Consider the following 13375-nt stretch of genomic DNA (forward strand, 5'->3'; position numbering starts at 1 on the left):
CAGTTCGATAAACCAAAGGAGCATCGAAGAGGAGCTGATTCTACACGAGGTCAAGCAATGGACACTTCGAAGATTCAAATGTTTGAAATTCAAATCGAGGAGGCGTCTTTGTCCGTTTTTAGAAGTTATAGTTTCGAATCTTAATGTAAGTATTTATTTCTAAGTATAAATAGTAGTTTTTCATAGGAAAAAACGGGTCAAAAACCAATCATACACAAAACTTACACTCAAACTATCCGCATTCAAGAGAAAAACGAGTAACAAGTTACAATGTATGAACATGTGTACCAATTTACATTCAATCAATGCAATTTAATTTTATTTTCTTAAATGTCTTTGCAATTTACTTGTTTATTTTAAACATTTCCTTTTAATTCTACTTCAAAGTAACTTCAACGGATTTGACTGGGTCAAGTTCGACAGTTATTATTCATACATTCTATTATGTTCTTCAAGAACAATCACAAATTTCTGGAAAATAACAAACACGAAATGTCCTTAAGATTTACTGGTTGATCTTGCAGGTAATTAATTCTAAACCAGCGGTTGTTTACCAAAAATCAGTGTAAACACTTATATCTTATTAAGCATTTTAACTCAGTGTAAACCATATATCTATCTATTGTAGAATTTTAACTCATATTTGATATATTAACATCTTTCTGTCAAGTATGCGAGTCTCCACATTTGTAATTATGTTGCATAGTCATATATGGTCAAATGAAGGCACAACATGGTCAAAAAAATGAGTTGATTGTAATTTAATGGAGGGAATAAAGGAAATTGAAAAGGAAAGAACGTGAAAAATAAATTTGATATTGAGGTAAATGATAGCAGTAAAAAAAATTGTATGTTTGTCGATGAGGTTATAAGGAATGAAGTGATATGGTGGTAATTTTATGGGTGTGTTGATGAAGTTGAAGATTTTTGGGTAATTAATTTATAAAGATTAGACTCAATTAAAAAAATGTCACCACATTTTTTTAATAACAACAAATTATGTCAACTCAACATTTTTCTATAGTAAAATCCAACCAATGATCAAAAGTGAAGAAATTTGAAATAATAGAGATTGATTAAAAAATAGTGCATGAAAGTGAACAACATCCAAAAACTTATATTTAATATAAAAATGAAGTAAATGACATCCAAAAACCAACAAAACAGTTAATCATAATGTGCAGTGGATGGATGAAAGAACGACGGAGAAGGAGAACCGAACATGACTTAATTCACATAGGTTGTATTCCAACATGACTTAAGTCACGACGAGTTTAACACTTGTGCGACTTAAGTCACGTGGGGGTATTTTGGAAAGTTCGGTTGAGAGTGAGTAATTTTCTAATCCAAAAGGTACTAGGAATTTTTACGCTCTGGATATAATTGGATCGTATAGGAGATGAGCCATATCATTATTTACGAGTTTGATTCTTGTGTGAACGTTCATCTCTCTCTCTCTCTCTCTCTCTCTCTCTCTCCCTCTCTCCCTCTCCCTCTCTCCCTCCCTCCCTCCCTCCCTCCCTTATATGTCCCTTATTGTAGTTAAAATTCTTCATCTACTATCACAAAAGATGGTTTACGGTTAATTTTTGACTTGAAATCATTGTAATAATATTTTTGTTCCTTCTTTTTTATTTAAAAAAGTGTTCCATCTTGTTGTTGTTGTAGTCTTTGTCAGATTCGTAAACATGTCGCTGCTATATTCTATTAATCTGGATGTTGCGAATAAGTTTGTAAATTTATCTTTTTTGGTTTTATTGATTTTATTTTTTGTGCAACCCTCCAATTCACAGGAAAAAGAGACATTGATAATTTGAGTTCGATCGAGAGATAAGTAAAATCAAACCAATGATTGAGCTCAGTTTTAATGATTTTGAATTTGTGTCGTTAGATGTATTCGATTGAATGTTGTATTTATAGTATTTTTTTACAAGGTTGTTTTTTTAGTTAAAAGGCAAATATAATGTCATTATTCACAAAACTTGCCTTTTCGGTTATAAGACACGATCCTTGCCTTTTCGGTTATAAGACGAAAACACGCCGAAAAGGGATTATATAAACATTGTCAAACAACTCAATTATTGTAAGGGAAGTGAATATTTATTTTTGATGAAAGGTGTAACACCCTATTTCTAATGAGCGGTAAAACGCGCGAATATACAAATATATTCTAGAAATAGATGCTACGTCTTCAAATCAAACCACAAAAATGCATGCATAAAGATCCTGTTTACACAACATAGCAGCGGAAAAACATATAATTCATAAACATCTCTGGATCTCCAACAAAATACAAAATGTATCCTCCAAATCTCAAATAACAGAATATCTCAACAACTCCAAAATACAAAGTCAAATAAACAACATGCAAGGACTATCCTAGATCAGAGCCCTAATCTAGACACTTGCATGAAAAAGAGGAACTCCACTCCTCGGCATCAACAAGCAACAACTAAACTACACCTGCACACCGTCTACCCATCCATACAGAGAGGTAGGCGGTCCACCACAGACCACTGAGGGTTAGCATTACATCATCATAATCAATAAAAGATTTAAACGAGAACATTGGAAATGAAAGATATATTCAAGAACAAAGGACAATAAATCATACATGTATTCACAAGTATTCACAACACTTATATCATTCAATATCATCATTCCAAGTTCATATCAACAAGTGTATCATACACGTATCACATGATCATTATTATCCCCCATCACTTACATTTCAAGCTATCACATTATTATCATAGCATAGCATGCATATTCAACGTCTAATCAAGTCATCAACAAAAGCTCATCATTTATCAACATCAATCAATGAAAACATTACTTACTTCATTACTCATCTAGCATGCTTATCTCAACAAGTACAATTCGTCATATCAAAGTTATAAGCAAGCCATCATCATTATCAAAGAACATCACCACATCATATATATATATATATATATATATACATATACCAATCTCACCTCATCATTATTATTAAAATAACCATCATCAATTGATTCACCAAGTGTATAAGCACAAACAATTAAGACATGCAATTAGAGCATAATACAATTATTCACAACCATCCACAAAATCCACCAATGTACTTATACATCAATCCACACGATCACAACATTCACCAAATTTCACCAACACACAATTCACCAAGTCATATATTCAATTATGACACAACTCGTCAACTATTCAAATGCATGCAATGTTCTAGACTCTTCTCTAGATGCATGTGGTACCAAAACACCTCAAGGTCGTCACCTTCGATGCAACAAAAACATCGTACTCACCTCAATTGGATATAAAATCCGCCACCATCAGTCTTGGATATAAAATCCACCACCATCAGTCTTGGATATAAAATCCACCACCATCAGTCATGAATGCATGAACATATGACTCAACTACAAATGCATATGTTCACACAAACAATAATCACCTCACCATCACCAATACATGTATATATGCAATCATCAATAATTCTCCACCAATATATCATATATATACAATCACCAACAACATTCAAAAATCACACAACATAAAGTTGTCACATAATCACACCACCAATCATCTTTACATACCATATAACAATTCTCCATAAAGGATTCACAATCAATTGGTTCTCAAAGTCATCTTTAGTCAAGTTCGTCTCTCAAAATCACAACAATTAAATTAATTGAACATTTGAGTCAAAACCAAGTAAACAAGCTCAATCGCCTATGCCATGTATCCTCACAAGTCACATATACGTGCAGTAGAGGTTACATAAACATTTCATCGGCCACATATGGAGAATTAACAAAAATTCCGAAGTTCGTCTCAATTGATCACTTTTTTACAAAATTCCCATTTTCAAAGCAAAACAAGTTCAAACTTGATGGAACCATTCACAACCATTTTTAGAAGTCATATAAACATCATACATACTTAACCCTACTTCATTCTTTTGAGAAAACAAGTTTTTCAGAAAATCAGCGTTCTTGAACTTTCCTTGAACAATCAACAATAAGCTTGATTAAATCCAAGGAGTCAAGTTCAACTCAATTCTTTTGATGTTTCCATAGGTTTAGAAAGTCTAGAAAATAGTGAAAACATCGAAAGAATCAGTTTTGGAAGTCCGGAATTGGCCCCAAAGCACCCCAGCACAACACAACAAGGCAGGCACCCATGAGGGGCTGCCAAGCCATGCCCAGGCATGGCTTCCTGCGTCCAGGCGCAAATGGGCAGCAGCAAGTGTGCTGAGCTGCGGTTCTGTGCAGTCCCGGTTTTCCGGTTTCGCCATTTCGTTCTTAAAATCTCGACCGTTAACCCAAATTCAATTCCGTTTTCGCCTATGCGTTCTACTCAATTAATCCTATCATATTTTTCTGAAAAATTATATTTTCACAATCTCCAAAACAGCTTATCCCATAATCACTTATTTCCCAAAACACTTAAAATCTGTTTTTCTCAAAATCCCAATTCTCTCCCAAACCATTCCTCATTAGCAAACAACAACCAAAAACAGGAAATCATTATACCATAACTCATCATAATCAACTTGTTTCATTCATTAAAAATCATTGACACTACAATTCAACTTAATCTCATCAAAATTCACCAATTCATCAATTTCCACAACTTTCAACAACAACAACATATTCATCACCAATTCACCATTTCAATGATACCCATTGCATCAATCCAACAACAACATCTGTCAAGATAACAACAACAACATTTGAACATAAATTCATGCACAATTCAACACTACAACTTCAATTCTCATCAAACTTGCTCAAGAACACAAAGCACCAACAACTATGCATTTAAACATGTTAATTCACATACTAACATGCAATCATCATATGAATCATGTTCTCAATCATAACAACAGCAATCATGCACAAATTTTATAACAATTAGATTCAATTCATCAATTTCACAAAAATGGGTAAGAAAGAAAAAGTTATGAATTATGGTTGAATTCTAACCCTCTTACCTCTAGCACCAAGATTCTCTAACCCAAGCTTCAATTTAGCTCCTAGATGATGAATCCCCTCTTCAAGCTCTAACCCTTGTTCTTCCCTCTAGCCTCTATCCCTTCTCTTCTCAAATGAAATGAAATGAAAATGTTTGTAACCCTATCCCTTCACTAACATTAGTTTATATAGGCTCACTTAATTGGGCTTATCTCACAAACCTTAATGGGCCTAACCCATTTCTATTTCAACCTCAAAAATGTTACTACTCACTTACCGGTAAAATATAACACTAACGGTCACTTAACGGTAAATAAAATAATTACTACACCCTCTAGTAACTTGGTAAAATAATAACTCTAACTAAACACAAAAAAAAAACTATCTGCAAAATTACAAAATTGCCACTGCCCTCAAAATGACCAAAATGCCCCTAAGTCCAAAATGACTAAAATACCCCTCTAACACCGAATTCTACGAATCCCAACCAAAAATACACACAGAGGCAAATAATCACATAAGAGCACATATAACACAGATAAATAAATAAATAAAATAAATCTAGCGAAAAATCGGGCTGTTACAACTCTCCCCCACTAAAAAGAATTTTCGCCCTCGAAAATTACCTGAAGGAAACAACTCTGGATACGCAACCCTCATCCTACTCTCCGATTCCCAAGTGGCACTCTCACCGGTCGGTCCAACCCAAATCACTTTAACCAAAACGACCTCCTTTCCAAGCAAACGCTTCACTTCACGATCCTCAATCCTCACTGGCCAAGTCTCAACGGTCAAATTATCCCTTACTTCCAAATCATCCACTTGAATCACATGAGACGCATCATACACATACTTCCGCAACTGAGATACATGAAACACATCATGAAGATTCGATAAAGATGGCGGTAACGCAATCCGATACGCTACAACCCCAACCTTCTCAATAATCTCAAACAGTCCAACAAAACGAGGAGTCAACTTCCGACACTTCAAAGCACGACCAACACCGGTTACAGGATTTACTCTCAAAAACACATGATCACCAACCTGAAACTCAATATCCTTCCTCCTCAATAACTCTTCCGCCTACTCTGAGACGCTCTCATCTTATCTTGAATCATCTTAACCATCTCGGTCGTCTCTTGCACAACTTCCGGTCCTAAAAAAGCACTCTCTCCTGACTCATACCAACACAAAGGAGTTCTACACCTCCGACCATACAAAGCCTCAAACGGTGCCATCCCGATACTAGAATGAAAACTGTTGTTGTAAGTAAACTCAATCAACGGTAAACATTCAATCCAACTGACACCTTGCTCCAACACACAAGCTCTCAACAAATCTTCCAAACTCTGAATAGTCCTCTCCGTCTGACCATCAGTCTGAGGATGATAAGCAGAACTCAATCTCAACTTAGTTCCCAAAGCATCTTGCAAACTTTCCCAAAACTTAGAAGTAAACCTCGGATCCCGATCCGACACAATACTAGAAGGAACACCATGCAATCTAACAATCTGCTCAATGTAGATCTCAACCAACTTAGCCACAGACATACCAGTCTTAATAGGAACAAAATGTGCCGACTTTGTCAACCGATCAACAATCACCCAAATGGAGTCAAAACCCTTAACAGTCTTCGGCAACGTTCCAACAAAGTCCATCGATATACTATCCCACTTCCACTCTGGCACAAACAACGGTTGCATCAAACCCGACGGTTTCTGATGTTCAATCTTAGACTTCTGACAAAGCAAACAAGCATACACAAACTCTGCGATCTCTTTCTTCATTCCAGGCCACCAAAACAACCTCTTCAGATCTTGATACATCTTAGTCGCTCCTGGATGAATACTCAAACTACTTCTGTGACCTTCTTCCAAAATCTGCTTCTTAAGCTCAAGTACACTTGGCACACAAACACGATCACGAAACATCAAAACACCGTTCTCATCCAATCTAAAGTCTCCACCTTTGCCTTGATTAACCAACACCACTCGATCTACAAGTTCCAAATCTTCCTTCTGACCATTCTTGATCTCCTCTAGAATATTACTTGCAGCTTCAACATTCCCAACCTCACACCATCTGGCGTTAACTCACTAACCAAACTCAAGTCTCTAAATTGCTCAATCAACTCCAACTCTTTCACCATCAAAGCAGACATATGCAACGACTTTCTACTCAAATCATCAGCAACAACATTGGCCTTTCCAAGATGATAGCTCAACTGGAAGTCAAAATCCTTAAGATACTCCAACCATCTCCTCTGCCTCATATTCAACTCCTTCTGGTCAAACAAGTACTTCAAACTCTTGTGATCACTGAACACCTCAAACTTAGAACCATGCAGATAATGCCTCCAAATCTTCAACACATACACAACGACCGCTAATTCCAAGTCATGAGTTGGATAATTCTTCTCATGCACTTTCAACTGCCTCGAAGCATAAGCCACAGCCTGACGATTCTGCATAAGCACACCACCAAGACCCATCTTAGAAGCATCACAATACACAACAAACGATTCATTCGGATTCGGCAAAATCAACACTGGAGCTGACGTCAACCTCTTCTTCAACTCTTGGAAACTCTTTTCACACTTAGCATCCCAAACATAAGCTTGTCCTTTCCGAGTCAACTGCGTCGATGGCAACGCCAACTTAGAGAATCCCTCAATGAACCTCCGATAATAACCTGCCAATCCAAGGAAGCTTCTAACCTCATAAACAGACTTAGGTGATTCCCACCGCAACACTGCATCAACCTTCGACGGATCTACGACAATACCACCTTTAGAAATCACATGACCAAGGAAACTCACTTCCCGCAACCAGAACTCACACTTCGACAACTTAGCAAACAACCTCTTCTCCTTCAACACTCCCAACACAATCCTCAAATGCTCGGCATGCTCTTCCTCTGACTTCGAATACACTAAAATATCATCTATAAACACCACCACAAAACGATCCAGAAAAGGATGAAATATTCTATTCATATACTCCATGAAGACACCTAGCGCATTAGACACTCCAAATGGCATCACAGAATACTCATAGTGTTCATACCTCGTTCTGAACGCAGTTTTGGATATATCTTCCGCCTTCACTCTAATCTGATGATATCCTGATCTCAAATCAATCTTGCTGAACACCTCCGCGCCAACCAACTGATCCATCAAATCATCGATCCTCGGAAGTGGATACCGATTCTTAATCGTCACTTTATTCAACTGTCGATAATCCACACACAACCTCATGCTTCCATCTTTCTTCTTAACCAACAACACAGGAGCTCCCCACGGCGAAACACTTGGCCTGATAAACTGTTTCTCGAGCAACTCTTCCAACTGTTTCTTCAACTCACCCAACTCTGATGCGGATATCCGATAAGGCGCAATCGAAATAGGACTCGTTCCAGGTACCAAATCAATTGCAAACTCAACTTCCCTCTCCGGCGGTAACTCGATAATGTCGTCCGGAAAAACTTCTGGAAACTCTTGCACTACCGGCAAATCACCAACTCCTTTCTCACTACTTTCCTTCAAGGAAGCAAACATCATGAACACACTAGCTTCGCCATCCAAGGACTTCTTCACTTGTTCCGCGGTCAAGAACTTCCCACCTTCCTCAGCTACCGGCTTAGAAAATGTTACACTCTTGGTCAAACAATTAATGTTAACACCAAAAGTCAACATCCAATCCATACCAAAGACCACGTCCATATGCTTCTACGGAAGACACACAAGGTCCAACTCAAAATCAAAGGAACCTTAACACAAACCACAACCAACTGAGCCTCGACAGCCAAAGATACCTTCCCTTGCCAGACTAACACACCTGAAGCAACCTGCTACTCCCCCACTACGCTCAAACCCACCTAAAAGAACGGAAAAACAAAACAAGTACCGACAGTACTCCCATACATGTCGCATACAACAGGAAATTCAAAGAATACTAGTCCGGACAAGACCGACCACGGCTCTGATACCAACTTGTAACACCCTATTTCTAATGAGCGGTAAAACGCGCGAATATACAAACATATTCTAGAAATAGATGCTACGTCTTCAAATCAAACCACAAAAATGCATGCATAAAGATCCTGTTTACACAACATAGCAGCGGAAAAACATATAATTCATAGACATCTCTGGATCTCCAACAAAATACAAAATGTATCCTCCAAATCTCAAATAACAGAATATCTCAACAACTCCAAAATACAAAGTCAAATAAACAACATGCAAGGACTATCCTAGATCAGAGCCCTAATCTAGACACTTGCATGAAAAAGAGGAACTCCACTCCTCGGCATCAACAAGCAACAACTAAACTACACCTGCACGCTGTCTACCCATCCATACAGAGAGGTAGGCGGTCCACCACAGACCACTGAGGGTTAGCATTACATCATCAAAATCCATAAAAGATTTAAACGAGAACATTGGAAATGAAAGATATATTCAAGAACAAAGGACAATAAATCATACATGTATTCACAAGTATTCACAACACTTATATCATTCAATATCATCATTCCAAGTTCATATCAACAAGTGTATCATACACGTATCACATATACATAACCCTCCCTCCTAGAACACTAGCATCACATGATCATTATTATCCCCCATCACTTACATTTCAAGCTATCACATTATTATCATAGCATAGCATGCATATTCAACCTCTAATCAAGTCATCAACAAAAGCTCATCATTTATCAACATCAATCAATGAAAACATTACTTACTTCATTACTCATCTAGCATGCTTATCTCAACAAGTACAATTCGTCATATCAAAGTTATAAGCAAGCCATCATCATTATCAAAGAACATCACCACATCATATATATATATATATATATATATACATATACCAATCTCACCTCATCATTATTATTAAAATAACCATTATCAATTGATTCACCAAGTGTATAAGCACAAACAATTAAGACATGCAATTAGAGCATAATACAATTATTCACAACCATCCACAAAATCCACCAATGTACTTATACATCAATCCACACAATCACAACATTCACCAAATTTCACCAACACACAATTCACCAAGTCATATATTCAATTATGACACAACTCATCAACTATTCAAATGCATGCAATGTTCTAGACTCTTCTCTAGATGCATGTGGTACCAAAACACCTCAAGGTCGTCACCTTCGATGCAACAAAAACATCGTACTCACCTCAATTGGATATAAAATCCGCCACCATCAGTCTTGGATATAAAATCCACCACCATCAGTCTTGGATATAAAATCCACCACCATCAGTCATGAATGCATGAACATATGACTCAACTACAAATGCATATGTTCACACAAACAATAATCACCTCACCATCACCAATACATGTATATATGCAATCATCAATAATTCTCCACCAATATATCATATATATACAATCACCAACAACATTCAAAAATCACACAACATAAAGTTGTCACATAATCACACCACCAATCATCTTTACATACCATATAACAATTCTCCATAAAGGATTCACAATCAATTGGTTCTCAAAGTCATCTTTAGTCAAGTTCGTCTCTCAAAATCACAACAATTAAATTAATTGAACATTTGAGTCAAAACCAAGTAAACAAGCTCAATCGCCTATGCCATGTATCCTCACAAGTCACATATACGTGCAGTAGAGGTTACATAAACATTTCATCGGCCACATATGGAGAATTAACAAAAATTCCGAAGTTCGTCTCAATTGATCACTTTTTTACAAAATTCCCATTTTCAAAGCAAAACAAGTTCAAACTTGATGGAACCATTCACAACCATTTTTAGAAGTCATATAAACATCATACATACTTAACCCTACTTCATTCTTTTGAGAAAACAAGTTTTTTCAGAAAATCATCGTTCTTGAACTTTCCTTGAACAATCAACAATAAGCTTGATTAAATCCAAGGAGTCAAGTTCAACTCAATTCTTTTGATGTTTCCATAGGTTTAGAAAGTCTAGAAAATAGTGAAAACATCGAAAGAATCAGTTTTGGAAGTCCGGAATTGACCCCAAAGCACCCCAGCACAACACAACAAGGCAGGCACCCATGAGGGGCTGCCAAGCCACGCCCAGGCATGGCTTCCTGCGCCCAGGCGCAAATGGGCAGCAGCCAGTGTGCTGAGCTGCGGTTCTGTGCAGTCCCGGTTTTCCGGTTTTGCCATTTCGTTCTTAAAATCTCGACCGTTAACCCAAATTCAATTCCGTTTTCGCCTATGCGTTCTACTCAATTAATCCTATCATATTTTTCTGAAAAATTATATTTTCACAATCTCCAAAACAGCTTATCCCATAATCACTTATTTCCCAAAACACTTAAAATCTGTTTTTCTCAAAATCCCAATTCTCTCCCAAACCATTCCTCATTACCCAACAACAACCAAAAACAGGAAATCATTATACCATAACTCATCATAATCAACTTGTTTCATTCATTAAAAATCATTGACACTACAATTCAACTTAATCTCATCAAAATTCACCAATTCATCAATTTCCACAACTTTCAACAACAACAACATATTCATCACCAATTCACCATTTCAATGATACCCATTGCATCAATCCAACAACAACATATGTCAAGATAACAACAACAACATTTGAACATAAATTCATGCACAATTCAACACTACATCTTCAATTCTCATCAAACTTGCTCAAGAACACAAAGCACCAACAACTATGCATTTAAACATGTTAATTCACATACTAACATGCAATCATCATATGAATCATGTTCTCAATCATAACAACAGCAATCATGCACAAATTTTATAACAATTAGATTCAATTCATCAATTTCACAAAAATGGGTAAGAAAGAAAAAGTTATGAATTATGGTTGAATTCTAACCATCTTACCTCTAGCACCAAGATTCTCTAACCCAAAGCTTCAATTTAGCTCCTAGATGATGAATTCCCTCTTCAAGCTCTAACCCTTGTTCTTCCCTCTAGCCTCTATCTCTTCTCTTCTCAAATGAAATGAAATGAAAATGTTTGTAACCCTATCCCTTCACTAACATTAGTTTATATAGGCTCACTTAATTGGACTTATCTCACAAACCTTAATGGGCCTAACCCATTTCTATTTCAACCTCAAAAATGTTACTACTCACTTACCGGTAAAATATAACACTAACGGTCACTTAACGGTAAATAAAATAATTACTACACCCTCTAGTAACTTGGTAAAATAATAACTCTCACTAAACACAAAAAAAAAACTATCTGCAAAATTACAAAATTGCCACTGCCCTCAAAATGACCAAAATGCCCCTAAGTCCAAAATGACTAAAATACCCCTCTAACACCGAATTCTACGAATCCCAACCAAAAATACACACAGAGGCAAATAATCACATAAGAGCACATATAACACACATAAATAAATAAATAAAATAAATCTAGCGAAAAATCAGGTTGTTACAAAAGGGAATGAAACAATTTTAATTTCATGAGGATACCACAAAATTGTTAACTATCGCCATCAATTTTAGTATATGGACCTCTCTATAAATTATTAAATATAGCCATTTCACTTTTCCTAACAATTAACTTAGGGAGCTATAGTGCCAGCTAGTATATCCACCACTCTATAAATTGTTGCATGTAACAATGAACTAATGCAACACTAAGCTTAGTTCACAATAAATAATTTTAGTTTATTCTTTCTTTTGATCAAACAATGACTTATGTTAAGCTTGCTACTTTGGCTGTCTTCATGCTCACCACATTCTGTATGTATATTTTTTTTTTAAATATTGCTCATCTTTCTCACCGATATATTTATATATGTTAGGATCTATACTCTTAATCAATGAAAAATTATTATACTACATGCTCAATTTAATGCCAAACTTTCCTAAATATATACGTTATATATATTGGTTCCAACTTTAACTTCTTTTGCCATTTGCAGTAATCATCCAGACGAAGAACGTTGAAGCAAGGCATTGTGCAAGAGTCGGTTGGGGTTGTTCAATATTTGAGACGAATCCATGCGGCAACACCATAACGTGTCGTTGTGTCTATTTGGGCGAGATATTTGGAAATACCTGCGTTGACTATATGGGCGATGGCTTCTAACTCTAATGAAAAAGACTACTTGAAGATGGCTTTGGAAATTGCTGCCACTTAAGAATGATATGTCTCAAAAACTAGAAACCAACCATGCATGTTATTGTTATCCTGCATCTACTTTAAATAAAACAACCTTTGTTACCAATTGATCAATTAGATTTCTTCGATATTCCTTTGGATTTTAATGATGCATATACATGGGTGTGGTGATTTTGACTTGTACATTACTCGTTCTTTTAATTTTGCACGTTATAATTTGTTTGCTGTTTTCATTCTTACAA

General features: G+C 36.2%; 1 long non-coding RNA gene across 1 annotated transcript; it reads right to left on the reverse strand.

Annotated features, from left to right (window-relative positions):
* Positions 1-2240: 2240 nt before the first annotated feature.
* Positions 2241-5690, reverse strand: LOC146937326 (uncharacterized). The gene is made up of 2 exons (XR_015033270.1): positions 4991-5690; positions 2241-2474 (listed from the first exon to the last, which is right to left on the reverse strand). It is a non-coding gene; the product is annotated as an uncharacterized LOC146937326 (long non-coding RNA).
* Positions 5691-13375: the final 7685 nt, after the last annotated feature.

This window comes from Medicago sativa, chromosome 3 (genome assembly GCF_051527215.1).
Source record: "Medicago sativa cultivar Bolivia chromosome 3, Bolivia_mono, whole genome shotgun sequence".
Taxonomy (NCBI): Eukaryota; Viridiplantae; Streptophyta; class Magnoliopsida; order Fabales; family Fabaceae; genus Medicago; species Medicago sativa.